The sequence below is a fragment of the Mirounga angustirostris genome, unplaced genomic scaffold (genome assembly GCF_029215605.1).
Source record: "Mirounga angustirostris isolate CCGP_5_RB_7025 unplaced genomic scaffold, mMirAng1.0.hap1 SCAF_16, whole genome shotgun sequence".
NCBI classification, from domain to species: domain Eukaryota; kingdom Metazoa; phylum Chordata; class Mammalia; order Carnivora; family Phocidae; genus Mirounga; species Mirounga angustirostris.
In genome coordinates, this window is record NW_026991724.1 from 1,361,548 (window position 1) to 1,378,964 (window position 17,417).

General features: G+C 59.6%; 1 protein-coding gene across 4 annotated transcripts in view; it reads right to left on the reverse strand.

Annotated features, from left to right (window-relative positions):
- ZNF469 (zinc finger protein 469) overlaps positions 1–17,417 on the reverse strand; it is a 189,867-nt gene that overhangs the window by 39,911 nt on the left and 132,539 nt on the right. The window contains exon 1 of one of the 4 annotated variants that reach the window (XM_064581072.1): positions 3,457–3,736. The exons of the other annotated variants lie outside the window; for them this stretch is intronic. The gene's annotated coding sequence lies outside the window, so the exon portion shown is untranslated. Of the gene's footprint in view, positions 1–3,456; positions 3,737–17,417 lie in introns of those variants that run through there. 4 annotated transcript variants of the gene reach the window in all.

A 17,417-nucleotide genomic window follows, 5' to 3' on the forward strand; every position in this document is an offset into this window, starting at 1 on the left:
ATGTACAGCACATATGTCTGAAGTGGGGCCACCACTCCTGCTTTGGGGACTTCTGGGCAGCTCCCTGGGTGGAAAGAGCCCCACGTTGGGCTGGGGCCTGCGGAGCAGAGCATGGGCTGGTGGCCCCCATTCAGTGACCAGCCTCCTCAACGTACAGGCCCACTTTTCCTTCCACCCAGGGAGATGGTGGGACCAAAGCACAAGACTGCAATCAGTCCCCGAGGACAGTATCTGCCGCCCCGGCCACAGCTGCCAAGACAGATGGTGAGGATACGCTAGCAAGGGAGAGGCCGAAGACACGGCCCTTGGCACCCACAAGGCCGTCCGTCTCCATGCTCACCCCCTCCATCCTACGTTCTCCACCATGCCCAGGCTGGTCTCCAACATGAACTGAGCCGATTCTACCCGAGAATCCCGCGAGTCCCCCAGCGTGTGTGTGCGGAGTGTTGCTGTATCTGGCTCAACGGGGACGGGGCGCTGGATGGGTGTTGTCCGGTGGAGGGATGGGAATGCCCACACAACCAAAGGCGGGGTGCCGGAAGGGCTGAGGCCAGAGCAGACAGAGGGCAGTTCTGATGGGGTGGGGGACCATGCGCCATGGCAAGGAGGGGGCTGGCCGCTGGAGATGGGAGACAGGCCACTGGGTGTGCAGGGCAGGAGGAGGAAGGGGAACAGCATCCCAAGAGAGGACCCTGAGGACTGTCACTGGGGAGGGGGATGGGGTGGGGTGGTGGCCGGCCTGGAGGGCAGGGCTCTAGCTTTAGCGCTGCCTGCAGTGGGTGGGACGGTGGGCTGCTCCCACCCTGCCAAGTCACCACCCTCCTGCACACATCTCGAAAGACCCGAGGTGGAGATGGGCCGGCCGGCTGGGGTGAGCCCCTCACTGGGGGAGAAGTCGCAAGGGCAGCCTGCAGCAGGACCCGGGCTGTGCGACCATGCCCTACAATGCCCTCCCTCCTGGACTTGTGGCTGGTGCCATGCACCCTTCCTGGCCCTTTGTACCTGCAGAGCCCTTCCCACAGGCCCCGCGGGGTCTCCCCAGCTGCGCAGACAGGAACCACAGCAGCTCATACCGCATTAGGCCTGTGGGGCAGGGACGCTGTACCTCAGCACCCCCCGGTTCTTGTGAGGTCTCCGCATTCTCCCGATGGAGAAATCAAGCTCAGGGACATTGGTGACTTGCCCACACAGCTCGTGGGCAGCTGCTTCCGCAGCCTGCCCGCTTCACCACTACACCACCTTCCCCAAACTCTGAGCCCCTCATTTTGGATGAGGAAACAGACGGGTAACTGAATCTCAGGAACAGTCAAAGCCCGGAGGAAGGTGGGGGTGGGGCTTGGCTTGGAAGTCTCCGGGCTCTGGAGGAATCCACAGTGTGAACTGATGTCAAGAAGCACATGCGTCTTTGGCACCATCAATGGTGGCGAGGTTCCAGAATACAGGAGGTGGGAACAGGTCTCTGCTTCCAGGCCACCCTCGTGTTCTGTAAATGGGAAGCCGGGGAAGAGACCCACTGACTTTCTCCCAGGGAGAGAGGCAGGACGGTGCCTAACCTGGAATGTCAAGTCAGAAAAGGCGCAGGACCTGACAAGATTAGGCTTCAAGGGGACGTAATCCCTCTATTAACATTCTCCAAAGGCAACCGTGTGTAAGCGTTAGCCCGATGTGCCGTGTGCTGCTCAGGATGACAGGACCAGAGTCCACGGCCACCACAGGTAGGAGGCTTGTCCCTCAACCTACAACAGAGCCTTGTCCTAACCTTCAGCCCATTCCAGGGGTGGGACCGTGGGACAGGCTGCTGCGATAACGAGTGAGGTCCCCATTGCTGCGGGTATTCAAGCAGAGTCAGTCACCTGGATGCAGGGTCTGGTGGAGAACGGAGCACTGATGAGGGAGTTGAAGAACCTCTGAGTTCTCTTTGACCCTGAATTCCCGGCACTTGCTGGCTTCCACACTGCCCCTGGATACAGCCACACCCTCTCCCATGCTCCCCAGGCCACGATGCTGTAGGGGCCGTGGGCTCCCCTCAAGGAGCCCAGCTTCCTTTTTGGCCTCAAATGCACTCCTGCCTCTCCCCACTCCCAGGTGAGGCTCTTGGCATGCTCTGCTCTGTGGTTCTGGAACCTGCCAGGCCGGGCACATGGCGCATGGGGGCATGCCCTCTTCCCTGGACACCTCATGGGTGGCCCTTCCAAACACCGTGACCCTGCCCCAGCTTCCCCTGGCCCCCCGGCTGACACTATCCTGGCATTTTACCTGTTTATCGTGTTTGTTATCAAGGAGGCAGGGGTCTTTGCTGGGTTGTGGGCTCCTAGGGCAGTGTGGGGCACAGAGAGGACTCCATACACATTTGTTCTGGCCAACAGGCAGTCTTGGACTGGAGTCTGTGTGATGGAATGGAGAGAGGCCAGCAGCCCCTGCTGCTCACTAGCTGTGCAGCTTTGGCCCAGTCACTCAACCTCTCTGATCCTCAGTTTCTTCATCCACAATATGGGGTACCATCTATCTCATGATACGAGGTTTCCACACAGTAACACGTGGCATAGCCCCTACACCGTCCAGGGCGCTGCTCAAGCGCCGGTCTGGAAGGAGTTAATGGTCTCAGCCACCGCCAGGGCGCAGGAGGCCAGTCCAAGCGAAGCCCAGTCTGTCCCTGCGACCCGCTGCCTCCTTGGCCCAGGGTGCAGGGGCAGGGTCTGGGTGACCGCGGGAAGTCCCCGCGAGCCCGGCCGGCCTTCCCTTCCGGCCGCCGCCGCGCGGCGCCGCGTCCCCACGGGTCCCTCCGGCCCGACTCCCTAGGCGCGCCCAGCCGGCCAGGGGCGCGGGCCGGGTGTGGGCGCCGCGTGGCCTCCCCGCAGGCGCGCAGCGGCGCGGAGCCCCCGGCCGCCCCAAAGACCCACCCTGGCCCGCGCGCTGCCTCCGCTGCCGCCTTGCCAACTCTCGCCCGGGCAAGTGCCCGGGGCCGCACGCCCGGGGGGCAGCGCGGAGGAGGCGGCCGGCCGGCCTCGGGGCGGGGGGGCCCAGCTGTTCCGGTCCGCAATGAATGAGCCGGCCAGCGGCCGCGCGCGCCCCCGCCCCGGCCCTGCTCCCCGGAGGCCCGGCTTTCCGGAGGCCCGGCTCGGCGGCCCTGGCGGGCACGCAGCTACGCGTACTCGGGCTGCACTTTGCAAAGTGCTCCGCGGAGCTGGCCCGGGCTCTGCAGGCAGCGCTGGGCAGGGCGGAGGCCGGCCTCGAAGCGCCGCGGCCCCCGCCGAGCCCCCCGCGCGCCCTGGCGTTGGCGGCGCGGCGCGTCCCCGGCCCGCGAGCGGGGTCGGGGGCGCGGGGAGGGTCGTCCGGCCCTGCCGGGGCGCGCCGCTGAGGGCGCCCGGGACGTGGCGGGTCGCGGGCAGCCAGGTGACCCGCCGCGCAAGCCCCGGTCCCTGCGCCACTACCCAGGCGCCGCGCGGCCACACTCACCTCCCGCTCCGAGGGCCCCGCTCCTTTCGCCGCGCTGGCGGGCACGATCGAGCTCCCGGCACGGCCGCGGCGGCCCCGGCGCTCTGGGCGCGGAGGGCAGTCCTCATCCCGACCGCAGGCCGCCCGGGCCGCGCAGACGGGCCGCCCGCCGGGCACCGAGCCGCCCCGCCGCCGCTGCGCCGCGCTCTGCCCCTGCGGGCGGGGTGGGGAGAGGAGGGGAGCAGCCTCCACCCGCTTCCCAGGTCGGGCCGCGCGCGCGGGGGCCAATCCTCGCGAACACGCTCCCGGCAGCAGCGGCGGCTGGGTGCTCCGGAGGGCCCTCCGCCCAGCCCTGGGCAGCGCGCACGGGTCGGCCCCCAGGCACAGCCGGCTTCAGTTACAAACTTCCACCCCCCCTGCCCCCCAGCTATTTTTAGCAAGGCTCTTCCTAGGTGTTTGTTTCATGGGATGCACTCTAGTGATGGGGTCCCTGGTGGGAAAGGTATGGCGCCACCATATCAGTGCTCGTGCCCCCTGGCCAGCCCACCCCAAACTGGTAGTGCTCTGCTGCTCGGATGCACGCGCTGGATTCAGCACTATTTTCAGATCTGTGAGCCTAAGTGTATCCATGTGGTTTTCAATAGCTCCTCCATCCCCACCCCCTCCGAGGTGCCAACACCCTTGTGCTTCTGCAGGGAGGATGGGTGGGGGTTGCCACAACCCTCACCTGGCACCTGCCTGGAGAACTTCGGAGGTCCTCCAGGTTAGCACCTGGAGGGCAGCCTCGGAGGAGATGCTCCTGTCTGGAAGGTGGGAGTTGATGTTCCTTAAATCCTTAGTGCCTTTGCTCTGGGTGCCCTGGCCCAGCCTCAGGCCTGTCACAGACGGGCCCGGTGAATTCTGGAACACAGGTGGCGGGGGGCTGGAACCATGCGCGCCCCAGAGCGGGAGGGTCCCTGCATGTCATCCGTCCCATGGTTTCCTTCACAGATGAGGACATCAAGGTCCAGAGAAGGCAAGACATCTTCCCAAGGCCACACAGCTCAGGGCACGGGGCCCGTGTGGGTCCCTTCAAGGTCAGGGGCAACCACTGAGAGCAGCACTCCTCTCTTCTCCACTTCCGACAACCCCTGGGCACGGATGCCCAAGCCTCTGAGAAGTGAAATTGTGTGTTGGGGGGGTGGGGGCAGGGCGGGTCTTCACTTTGTAGAAAGGCATCCCTTCAGAACTGGTCCTTTGAACAATGTCCCCTGAGAGCCTTGCAAGCATGCTTTAACTTACCCAAGTTCAAATTTCACACCCCCTTAGGAACACCTTTATCATGTAAAGCAAGGTATGGGTGACTCACAGGGCCTTTGGCCCAGAGTCCTGCACACGGGCTGGGAAGGGGGCGAATGGCCTGCTCCCCGCCCCGCCCGAGGCATTATGGTCTGCATCAGCCCGTGGGGCTCTGAGCTCTCCACCTACAATTTATGATAAGCTTAATACACTGTGTATCAAAGTCAATTTTCCCGTGGCTTTTCGTTACAGCATCGGAAGGAGGTTCCAGAAATCCCTGCTGGTGGACTTGAGACGTTGAATTGAACAAGGGGTAAGGGATCCAGAGGCCCCCGCTGCCCGGTCCTGCTTGGCACTCAGAAAGCCCAAGCCTCAGCTCACATTTCCGGGGCATCATTCTGGGCCTCCGGGTCCTGGGATCTCCTTCTCCATGGAAATCGGCACAGGAAGGGGGTAAGAACCCCCTTCAATTTAATCGGCATTTCAATCAAGTTGGTTTCCTAAAGTTTCTAGCGTGGGGGTCCCCTGGCTCAGACCAAGTTCCCAGATGGTATTTGCTTCCCTAGCCTTCCCACTGGGCCTCTTCTTGTTTCTAAGGAAGTCCACGGTTTCAGAACCGTGTGCGTGTGTGTCTGTGTGTGTGTGTGTCCGGCCCCTGGTGCACCCGAACACCCCTTGGTGGGAGGGCCGGCAGAGGCCTCAGTGCCACGCCCACGGCCACCCTCAGAAGAGCGGCTGGCTCTGCCCCCCTGGGCCAGGCGCTGAGTGCATGAGCCTGACAGCCCTAGGAGGTGGGCTTTGCACTTCCCATTTCTCAAGGCTGTTCTGAATACGCCTCTCCTGCCTCAGGGCCAGTCCGACAGAGCTGGGGGCTTAGCCCTCCGGCTGGCTGGTGACCACAACAGCCCCTGAGCTCCTGCTCCAAGCCTCTAGGCCCACCTGCTTAGTAGAATCCAGCAATTCTCAGTTGGTGTGACTGTGCCCCCCCCCCCCCGGGGTACATTTGGCAATGTCTGGAGACATTTTTGGCTGTCACAACCATGGAGGCTGCAATGGCATGTACCAGGCGGAGACCAGAGAGGCTGCTAGATCTCCTACAATGCACAGGACGGCCTCATGACAAAGAATTATCTGGCCCCAAATGTCAGTAATAGGCAGGGGCGGTGGTCTCGTGGGGGTGGACCCCAGCAGTCCCCAGGCCTACGGCAGACAGCACCTTCCCCTCCTCCCCATTCCCAAAGCCTGACAATAAGCTTCGTCCACCCCTTGTGGGAGGACCTGCTCCCTGGGAGACACGTGGGTGCCGTGGAGGTGGCATGGGTGGGCGGGGTCCTGCCCAGGGGAGTGCCTGCTCCTTTGCTCTGGGAAGTAACAGAGCTGGAAACGGGCCCCTGTACCAAATCTCGCTCTCCACCAGCACCCCAGCAGGGGTGCTGACTCAACTTGCCCAAAGTCACAGCTCTCCCTCCCCAGCCAAGCCCCCTTGCCGCCTGGGGCCCGCCACCCACCACTAGCTGCTCTCAGGGGGCAGAGGCTCCCCGGGCCCCTGCGTGTGCCGGGAAAGCCAGTCAGTGCTCCTGAGTCATCCCCTTGACTTTTGCCTGATGTCAAAATGAAACCACGTCCTCAAAGCCAGAGCAGGGGTGGGAGGAGTGAGAAGCGTCCGGCAGATTCCAGGGCCATAGTGTCACATGGTGCTCCAGCTTGACTCTGACAGCACCTTGGCATTGGACACCCATCCGTCCAGATGGCCTCACACCTTGAAATCCACGTCCTGCCCCTGCCCTGCGTGTGGGTCCACACCAGACCTAGTGGGACGCCTGAGGCCAAGACCCGCATCCCTGGGAGACCGGACCTCTGACCTGGGATGTGGCATATGGTGGATGTTTACACCCTCCTGGAGTTTTCGTGGCAAGTTTGACCTGCGGTCTTGCGGGCTCCCTCAGGCTCCTTAGCCCCATTTGCCAGACAGGGAAACTGAGGCTGGAGGAGGCAGGGAATCCATCCTGAGGACCCAGGGGTCAGTGGCACAGCCCATTCTGGGCCCTGGACAGCTGTTCCTGTGCCTGCTGACTCCTCACTGAGCCCAGGTCAAGGGTATGGCCTTGAGGGGCTGCAGGGCCCCTGACCCCGGGGTCCCTGCTTCCGCCTCACAGAGGCTGCTCCCTGGGTGTCTTGGCTGATGGATGGGGGGTGTGTGTGTGTGGGGGCTTGTCACATTGAGCCGCCCTTCAGCACAGCTGTCAGCAAATAGGGAAGCACATGGGACCCGAGACCTTTCCAGGAACGAGAAACCCGGCCCCTCCAGAGCTCATTATCTGTGCATCTGTCCCCGATGACTGAAAACTGGGCTCCAGGAACTCGTGTCAGGAACACAAGCAACGTTGGCAGAACTCACCAAGTAGCCCGACGACTCGGAGGGCCTGGCCTCTGACCCCCACTCCCTGCTAGCTGTGTGTCCTTGGGTAAGTTAGCAACCTCTCTGGGTTTCTGCTCCCCCACCCAGGAGTTGGCAGGAGTGATAGCCACTGCTCAGGGAGAATCGAGAAGCCAGGAGGGCAGTGCTGGCCCCCCAGGCATGATGAGGCAGCCCCCACTCCTTCTGATGGTGGCTGGGGGTCCCTGGGGGGTATCAGGGAAGCTGGACGCGAGAGCAGGGTCCGAGGGAGGAGGGGCGAGCGACCCTATGATGCCAGGGCATGTCCTACGGCAGATGCTGTCCAGCTCTGACACCCCCCTATAACCCCCAGCCCCTGGGTCTAGGACCTCAGAAAAAACCCTACAGGGTCCAGAGCACAGAAAGGAACAGACACATGGAAATGAAAAAATTGTTGCCTACCGAAGGCACAGCATCAGCTCCCACGTGGCCACACATAAGACCCTGTGCATTTTCAGGGGTCTGTGGCCATGGGGGTGGCAGATGGGAGGGGAGGGAGGGAGGAGGCGGGAGGGAGGGAGCGAGGCTGGGTGAGTGGCGGCGGGTGGGGCCAGAGCCCAGAGAACTCTTCCAAGGAGACATTCCAGACTGACGGTGGCGCATGACTCAGATCCTAGCCGATGCTTTCTGTCCTTGTCTTCCTTTCTTCCAAATGGCCCCATTTGTGAGCAAAAAGGGAGACAGAAGGGCGCCCTTCCTGCGGAGGGTCTCCCCCCGCCACGTGCCACCAACACCTACCCGCTTTCCCACATGTGGGCCAGCCAAGGCCATGGGATCCAAGGGCTGGCAGGGGGTCTGGGCATGCAGAACTTCCTAGAGCCCACAGCCCACCTCATCCCCCTTTCCGGGATCAGCTCCTCTGCCTCCAGGAAGCCCTTCCTGCCCTACACACTGGCTCAGGACGCCCGTGTTTCCTGAGCTCCTCCCAGCAGGGCCACGGGGCAGCTGGTGGCCCGGGTCCAATCCCCAACTCTGCCATCTGCCAGCCATGGGGCCTGAGCCTCAGTCTCCCCCTCTGGGCTTGTAACTCAGACTCATTCGTGAAAGTGCTAGGACCCATGGGCAGCGTTGCGCCTCCCGACACTCAGCACAGCATCCTGGACTCTGCCTCTTGCAGGCCTTCAATATGGGAATCCTTCTAATGAAAGGAAAACAGAGGCAGTGGGGGCTGGCCTGGCCGCGGGAACCCGAGCCAGAGCCTGGTGTATGAATGGGCCCTTTCATGGGGCGGCTGCAGAGTGAGGGCCCGGGGTGGAGAGATTCGTGAGCGGCCCAAGCAATGGCAGTGCCCGGGGCAGGCCCGGGGCAGGGAGGAGGAGGAGGACAGCGGCCTTCAGCTCCGGCCTTGGGGCCTTGGGGCTCAGCCTCCTCCCGCCCTGTGCCCCGGACGCCCCCGACACCGAGCCCGGCTGCAGGAAAGGAGCCAGCTGTCCTGGTCCAAATGCCACTGTCCTTGTTTTTTTCCTATAATTATGTCTCCGAGGGATAACTACAAATTTACATTTTGCTCAGCTTGGTCATTTATTCGGAGCCCGTGAGGAAGGGCCCGCTGTAAAAGGCGCATTGATGTGTGTTTTCGTGTTGCTCGGGGTGACTGGCTGAGGCTGCGGACACAACCGGCCCTTGTAGCAGGCCCGGCTCAGCGAACGGCGTGCCCTCACCACCTGGGCCTGGGTCAACGCCTCCGCTCCACCCGCCGTGAATGACTTCAGTGTGCAGAGCTTTCTTTTTCCATACCTGGCCACTGAAACTTCCAACATTCTTCTAGAAAAAATGTGGCAAGGTTCCCTGGGATCATTTTCTCTCCAAATGGCTTATCCATCCCGCCCGGCCCCAAACTCAAGCCAGCTCTTCTTCCATTTAGCGACATTAAAGAAGCATGGCGCCTCTGTCCCTGCCACCTGCTGCACTGGCCTCACGGCTGGCGGCGTGGTGATGGGGTGAGTGATCAGACGTCTGCGAGTCTCTGGCGGGGCGTCGGTAGGCCGACGGCCCCGGGATGTCCGGCCTGCAGAGGCGAGCGGGGGAGGGCCCCATCTGGGCGCAGAGCTGGCGGGTCTGGGTCGGAACCACTGAGCCCGGTCCCGCTCCGGACATCAGTAGATGTTCGGGCAGCCCTGGGTCTGAGCACAGGCTGTCCTTGATGCCCTCCCACCCCTGCCAGGCACCCCAGGCTGCAGCTGCCTCCCCCGGGGCGGGGCCAGAAAGAACACCTCCTCCAGGAGGACACCAATGCCAGGACAGGAGGCGACATCCATTGGTAGGTGGGCTGACCTCGAGTCCATGTGTGCGCCAGCGTGTTTATCAGTGTGAGCGTGTGTCAGTGTGGGTGTACATCTGTGTTCACATGGTGTGAGTATGCGTGAGACTGCATGTATGTCTGCATGCACGCACACAAGTGTGTCAATGTGTGTGCATGTGTGCGCACACATGAGAGTGTATGTGTCAGCGTGTGCACGTGTCAGCGTGTGCGCATGTGTGCACACACGAGTGTGTCAGCGTGTGCGCATGTATGTGTGCTCACATGTGAGTGTGTCAGTGTGTGCACACGTGAGTGTATCAGCATTGTGCATGCATGTGTGCGCACACGAGTGTATGTGTACGTGTGCACACACATGCGAGTGTATGTGTCAGTGTGTGCTCATGTATGTGTGTGCACACATGTGAGTGTGTCAGCGTGTGCGCGTTTATGTGTGTGCACGTGTGTCAGCGTGTGCGCATGTATGTGTGTGCACACACGTGAGTGTATCAGCCTTGTGCATGTATGTGTGTGCACACACGTGAGTGTGTCAGGGTGTGCGCATGTATGTGTGTGCACACACGTGAGTGTGTCAGGGTGTGCGCATGTATGTGTGTGCACACATGTGAGTGTCAGCGTGTACACACATGTGAGTGTGTCAGCGTGTGCGCATGTGTGCACACACGAGTGTGTCAGCGTGTGCACGTGTATGTGTGTGCACACACCTGGGTGTATCAGCCTTGTGCATGTATGTGTGCACACACGTGTCAACGTGTGCACGTGTATGTGAGTGCGCACGCACAAGTGTGTCAGTGTGTGTGCATGAGTGTGCATGAGTGCGCACACGTGAGTGTATGGGTCAGCGTGTGCGCATGCATGTGCGTGTGTGTTCACATCGACTCCTTCTGGGTTCGGGATTCATGAGCCAGGCAGGAGCTCCGTCCTGCTCACTGTGCACGCTCGGTGCCCGCACCAGGGTTGGTCACAGAAGACTCCCATTTGTGGAGTAATTGAATGAACAAGAGCTCGGGGATGGCCGGAGGGAATCCCATGGGCAATGATGAGGGTGAGGCCGGTGTGTCACCGCTGTTTGTCCAGGGTGCGGGCTTCAGCAGCTGCAGGACCCATGGCCCCTGGCGGCTTCAGCAGGTAAATGTTCAGCCCTCGGAGCCCCCCAGGCTGTGCGGGTTTGGGGGCTTGTTTGAGACGCAGCATAGCGAGATCTGGGTTCACAGCCCCGCAGGCCTTGGCGAGGGGCCTTCCCACCCTATGCTTCAGTTTCCCAGTCCCTGTCCCTGGAGGCCTGTTGGGGTATTGACGGCCAGCACCACGCACTCAGAATCTAATGGATGCTAGCTCTTAGAACCACTATCTGTATGTTTCCTGGGTGACTTATTTTCTCCTTCACGTGTCCCCACACCTCCGCGTTGGTCATGACTTATTCATCATCAGAATAGTCCTGAGACAGACAGCCTCTGCCCACCTCCAGCATGTGGCCCCATCCTTCCCACGACCTACACCAACTGCGTCTCCTGGCGGGGGCCCCACCTCCTGCCTCTGTCCCCCAGCAGGTGCTCAGACATGGGCAAGTGAGAGCGCAGGGCCCCTGCCCCATAGACCCCCTGTCACAACAGCCAGAGAAGAGCACTTTGTCTCGGGCATCGTCCCTAGCCCTTGCTGCGTGTTCAGCCCTCAGTCAGCCAGGGTGCAGGGGCCGCCTGGGGGGACATATACTCCCATGTGGGGCTAGACGATCTCCTGGATGCTTGTTTAATTTTGTGAAGTTAGCAAGAACACAGACACGCACCTACAAAATCTCTATACTTTCCTAAAGGAAACCACACTCGTCCCATTACGCCCCATCCCCTCCAGGGGCAGCGGCAGGAGAAACATGGAAGGGCGGAATTGTCACTCAGACCCCGCTCCATCCCAGCACTCAGGGCAGACAATACCCATCAGGCAGGGTGCTCCCACCTCCCAGTCTTCACCGTACTCCCGGGCGGCCCTTCCACAGACGGGAGTGGGCACCTGATGCCTGGTCACACCGGGGCCGTGGCCACACCCAGCCAGGGCGCTGGGAAGGACTGTAAGCAGCCTCCGGCGAACTCGGGGATGCCAAGCTCCACATGGCTGCCCGCGCCCACGGAGCTGGTGTTATAGCGCACACGGGGTCTGGGCGAGGGCGGACAGTACTCTTGGCACCCTGGGCTGTCTGGGCTCTTGCTGTCAGCTGTTTACTTAGAGCAGAGACAATATTTATGTCCCATGTACGCAGGCTCCGGAACACGGAGGTGCTTCTCCACTGCCAGGCCCGTGCGCAAGAGCTCGCCTCCAGGCCACGGACGCGGCTGCTGAGACCCAGCAGTGCTGAGCCTGGTCACGCACGGTCATTTGTGTGGGAACTGCAAGCGTGGGTTAGTGTCAGAAACAGAACTGTGTCCTTCCCACTGCAGAAATGTCCATGAGCACCATGGGTGGTCCTTCTAGAACACGGACTTTGTCACGTCATGCTCTGTCATCAGCCCCCGTGGGTTCCTAGTACCCACAGGATGACCTACACACGCAGGTGGAGACTCAAGGCCTTTCCCCACCAGGCCCCGAGCTACCTTCCCGGTCCAGGGCCTGTTCTTCCTCCTTGGCATCTCTGCCTTCCCCGCCTTGACTCCGACCTCGCTGAGCTGCTCCACATCACCCTAAACGCCCCTCAGTCCCCCATGCCTCGCTAACCCTGCACTGGTTTCTCCCTCCTGCCCACCTCGCCAGCCTAGCACACTCCTATTCATCCTCCAAGACGCACTCAGAAGCCACCTCCTCGATGAGTCTGTTGTGGAGATGCTAAGGGAGTGGCACACATACATCCCGCTGTCTCCTGCACCTGTCTCCTGTCTGTGTGGCTGTCTCCTGTCTAGACCTGGGACGCCGGGTCCTCCTCATTTTCATATGCCGCACACCTCAGATGGTGCCCGACCCCATGCAGTGCTCCCTGCACTGCTGACGGCCTAAATCTGTCCTTCCAACCCTCACCACATGCGCTTCTCTTGGACACTTGAGGCCCTTTCTCTCTTTTGAGCCTGCTCCAGATGCCCCCGCCTCCAGGGAGCATTCTGGGCTTAAGACTGGTATGACTACATGACATAGGCAGTTTTCAGCACCTGAGAATGTGGGGGCCAGAAAGACTCTTGCGGGGGGAGTCTGGTCCAGATCTTTCATTCTACAGATGAAGAAACTGAGGCCCAGGGAGGGAGAGACAGCTTGGCACACAACTACAGTCAGACCAGCTCCCGGGGGGACTTCACATTTTATGTTGATGCCAAGGAGACAAGAAGGCCCTCTGTGTGGGCTCCCCACCCACCCCGGGCAGGGAGAGTACCTCCAGCTCATCCTGCTGATGAGTTTGACCACCAGCCCCGCCCCATCTTGCTCTGCTCCCTTCCGAGGTGTCTGCTTCATTTTACTTGCCCCCAATCCTGTGACACATTCCCACTGTCACAGGGAGACACCCCACATGCTGTACACCAGTGAGCCCCTGCATCTCTGGCAAGGTGTGACTGTGAGCAGCGGGGGAGGCTGCCCTGTGCTTGCTAGTTGCACAACTTTGGGAAACTCATTTCTTGCCTGAGCTCCAGGTCATTCCTGTGACAACTGGAGGTAATATATAGAAACTAACTCACACAGTTGTCACGATGATTCAATAGAAGGATGTGTGTAAAGTGCTTAAGAGAGTGACACAGAGCCAGTGGACTGCCACCATGTTATTTGATGAGAGTTATGGTGGTGAGGATGGTGAGGGTGATGATGAAGATGGTGATGGTGGTGATGATGATGGTGTTGATGGTGGTGATGATGGTGATAGTGAGGATGGTGGTGATGATGATGGTGTTGATGGTGGTGGGGATGATGGTGTTGATGGTGGTGATGATGGTGATGATGAGGATGGTGGTGATGGTGGTGATGGTGGTGATGATGATGGTGTTGATGGTGGTGATGATGGTGATGATGAGGATGGTGGTGATGGTGGTGATGGTGAGGATGGTGGTGATGGTGAGGATGGTGGTGATGGTGGTGGTGATGGTGATGGAGGTGATGGTGGTGATGATGGTGATGGTGATGATGGTGATAATGATGGTGATGGTGGTGGTGATGGTGGTGAAGGTGATGGTGGTGATGGTGATGATGGTGATAATGATGGTGATGGTGGTGATGGAGGTGGTGGTGGTGGTGATGGTGATGGTGGTGATGGAGGTGATGGAGGTGATGGTGGTGATGGTGGTGGTGGTGGTGATGGTGATGATGGTGACAATTGTGATAATGGTGGTGATGGTGGTGGTGATGATGGTGATGGTGATGGTGATGATGGTGATGATGATGATGGTGATGGTGATGATGGTGATGCTGATGATGGTGAGGGTGATGATGAGGATGGTGAGGGTGATGATGAAGATGGTGATGATGATGGTGTTAATGGTGGTGATGATGGTGATGGTGAGGACGGTGGTGATGGTGGTGATGATGATGGTGTTGATGGTGGTGGGGATGATGGTTATGAGGGTGATGATGGTGATGGTGAGGATGGTGAGGATGGTGGTGGTGGTGATGGTTAGGATGGTGATAATGGTGGTGCTGATATTTTTACTACTCCCAAATTCTCTCCTTCAAAGAATGCTCCTATTTCCGCCTTCCTTGCTTACAACAGAACTTCACAGGGGTGCTAAGTTCTGGCTGGTGGCAGGTATGGGTGTGTGCATGAGGGCAGAGAGTTCAACAGCAGGAACAGACTGGGCCCCCATGTTCTGAGTGACATTGGCTCCGTTGCTTCCCCTCCTGGGGTCTGGCTTCCCCAGCTGTGAAATCACGGGATTGAACTAGTAATACCTACAGGGTTCTTCTGGGGCTAAGGTTTTCTAAATATCGCCTTTTTTATAACAACAAGTGGTTTTTCAAGAGTCCTCATCCTTCCTTCAGACATTTGTATTTTTTGCCTTTGCTTCAAACAAAGCCTATCCTGGTCATGCCTTCACCCAGACATCTAGCTACAAATCGGCATTTGACATGTGCAGAGACACATACATGCAAGGCTACTTCTCTGTGCGTGTGCATGCACACCCAGCAGACTCCTGACATCCCACTGTACCTATACTGACGCCTCCAAGAACCCCCAAATAAGCATAGCAAATGCATCAACTTCACCTAGAGTAAGCAGTCCAGCTCCAGAGTGGGTGCTGGGCGGCTGGCTGGGCTCACTCATAGTTAAACAACCTAGAAAAGTGGGAACCAGGAGCTCCAAATCCCACAAGCCAAGCCTGCTCCAAGGGTGAGGGTGAATCCATGTGGGCCATGATGCAGCTTCCCCACAAGGAATGAGAAGATGCAGATTTGCACTCTGCCTCCAGTGGTGTGACCGGAGACTGAGCCAACCACCCCAGCCCTTGGAGCTTGGGCTTCCCCATCTGGCATGTGGGGACGGTTAGTCCTGCCTGGCCTCTCTCGCAAGGTTATTAGGAGGGGCATACTCCTGAATGTGTGCCAAGCCCTTTGAACGGCCAAGTCCCGTGTGTGAGGCTGATTGCACATGCGTGTGGCTGCGTGTGGATTTCAGGATAAATGAGTGTCTCTAATCCTGGACCTTCTGCCTCGGGCATGTTAGGGTTGAATGGGATATGACGTTGCCCGGTGCGCGCACATAGGAAGAGCTTCGTGAATTCTCCTTCCTCTTCCTCATCCCCGCCTCCTCCTTCTCATTATTGTTATTGCTATTCTACACAGAGCAAAGAACATAGTTTTCTTAAAAGGTAGAAGGGGGCCGGTGATGTCTTCAAATGGACATAAGCAGCTTCCAGCTCACTCTGGAGCAGGTGCTCTAGAACATTCTCTAGGCGGGGGGGAGGGGGAGAGAATAAGCCCCACCCAGTGCTGCTCTACAGGCAGGTGCTGGGGGGGGAGGGCTGGGAGCCTGGTGTGGCTTCCCCCAAGGGACGTTTGTCTCGCCCCGGCCTGTCTTCCTGTGGCTGATGCCCCGAGTATGCTGGTCCTCTGAAGGGCTATGTCAGCCAGAATGAGCGGAGGATCCGGATGCCCGAGAACATGCAGTCACAAGGGTCACAAGGGTCCTCTCAGAGCAGGACACAGGGGGCATTATGCTGACCTGGCCCCAGTCCCAAGTGATGGCATTTTTTTTTTTTTTTGAAGCAGGGACTAGATATTTGGATGGCACAGACGTACATGATTGGAGTGGCCCTAGGAGCCAAGCCTGCGGCTTCTTGGCTGGGCTGGTCTGCACCCGGGAGGCCACACAGACAGGCCTCGAGTGCTGAGTGCCCTGCAGACCAGCTTGCAGAATGGACATGTCTCCAGCTGTGGTTGCAGGTCATCGGATTTGGAGGGAAGTGAACTCCCAGGGGGCTGAGGTCAGGGGAGGGGCTGGATCTGCAGCACCTTGAGTCTTGGTTCTGAGGCTGCTTAGCTGTGGGACCCTGGGCGAGCCACTCCATCTCCAGAGAAAAAGGAATGAGCAGAGTACAGGAGGACTTGGGGTTCCGGGGGGGTCCTGTGGAACCAACAATCTAGCCTTGGTGACCTGGGGCACACTTTGAACTCCCTGGACCTAGTCTCCTCCTCAGGGTGACCTGGGTGACTATTGCCACCTCTCAGGGAGGGCTGAGGACATGTGGGACAAGGCAGGGGAGGGCTATGCACAGAGCCTTGGCTCTGCAGACACCTGGGGACACTGTTCCCAGTGCTGGGATGCAGCCAAGAAGGGGAAAGGTCATCCGAGTCCTCACATGCTGTTCTCCCCAGTGTCCACTCCCTTCTCTCCTGGAGGGGGGTGGAGACCCGGGAGGGGTGTGGTCACCCGAGAGCTGGGGTCTCGTGTCTCCTCTCTGAGTCCCGCCCAGCCCCAAAAGAGCAGCTCCCAAGAGATCTGTCATCTTTTTCCGTCCACTAGGAGAGAAGCACCATGTCATGGGTCGAGTTGTATCCCCTATACGACATGGTCAAGCCTACCCCCTGTAACTGTGGATGTGGCCCTATTTGGAAATTGGATCTTTGCAGATGTGATCAGGTTAAATGAGGTCACACTGGACTAGGATGGGCCCTGATCCGGTGACCGGGGTCCTTCCAGAAGAGGGCTTAGGACGGAGACTCAGGGAAAAAGGCCACATGACATGGAGGCAGAGACTGGAGCCCAGACTGGGGCCCTCAGAGGCTGGGGGAGGAGGAAGGACCCTCCCCAGAGCCTTCGGAGGGAGCGCAGCCCTGTGACACCTTAATTTTGGGCTTCTGGCCTCCAGACTGGGAGACGATACATTTCTGTTCTTCCCGACCCACCCAGTCTGTGGTTCTTTGTTCGGGCCGCGCTGGGAGACTGAGGTGCCCAGGGGTGAGAACGGGCGGGCGACGGCAGCGGCGCACTCTGGCCAGCAGCGCCCATCGAGATGAGACGTCGTAGGACATAAGACGATATGCTCTGCCCGGCAAATTGCCAAGGATGCTCAAGGCAGGCCAGGATGTGGGACACAGAGAACTCACACCCTGCTATTTTCTGGGACGTTCTTCCATTTCGTGAATTCGTCCCGAGATCCCCACCGCGCTCGGCGGTATCAGAGGTGGGAGCAGTGTGGGCGAGCGGCCCCAGGACCAGCGCTTTAGCTGGATATGCGGGAGCCCAGAGCGCCAGGGGACCGCCCTGCTGCTGTCCCAGGAGCTCGCTGGGTAAGCTCGCAAGGGTAAAAGCCAGTTACAAGAGGCATCGGCTCTCCGGTGACGGTAACGAAAAGAAATGCACACTCCTGGGGACGGGGTGCCTGCCAGACAGTGAGCAGCAGGCTCTCTGGGCCCTTAAATCAAGGGTAATTTAGAAATTTCTCGGTTTGGGTTTGGCTGTAGTTTCCAAACTTTGCATGAAGAACGGGTATTACTTTTGAAACAGGGAAACGATGTGATTACAAGCAGCGGTTTTAGCCCAGCCAGCACCTGGGCAGGTGAGGAGGAGGGGCCCCGGGACAGGACGGAGCAGGCAGCGTGGCTTCC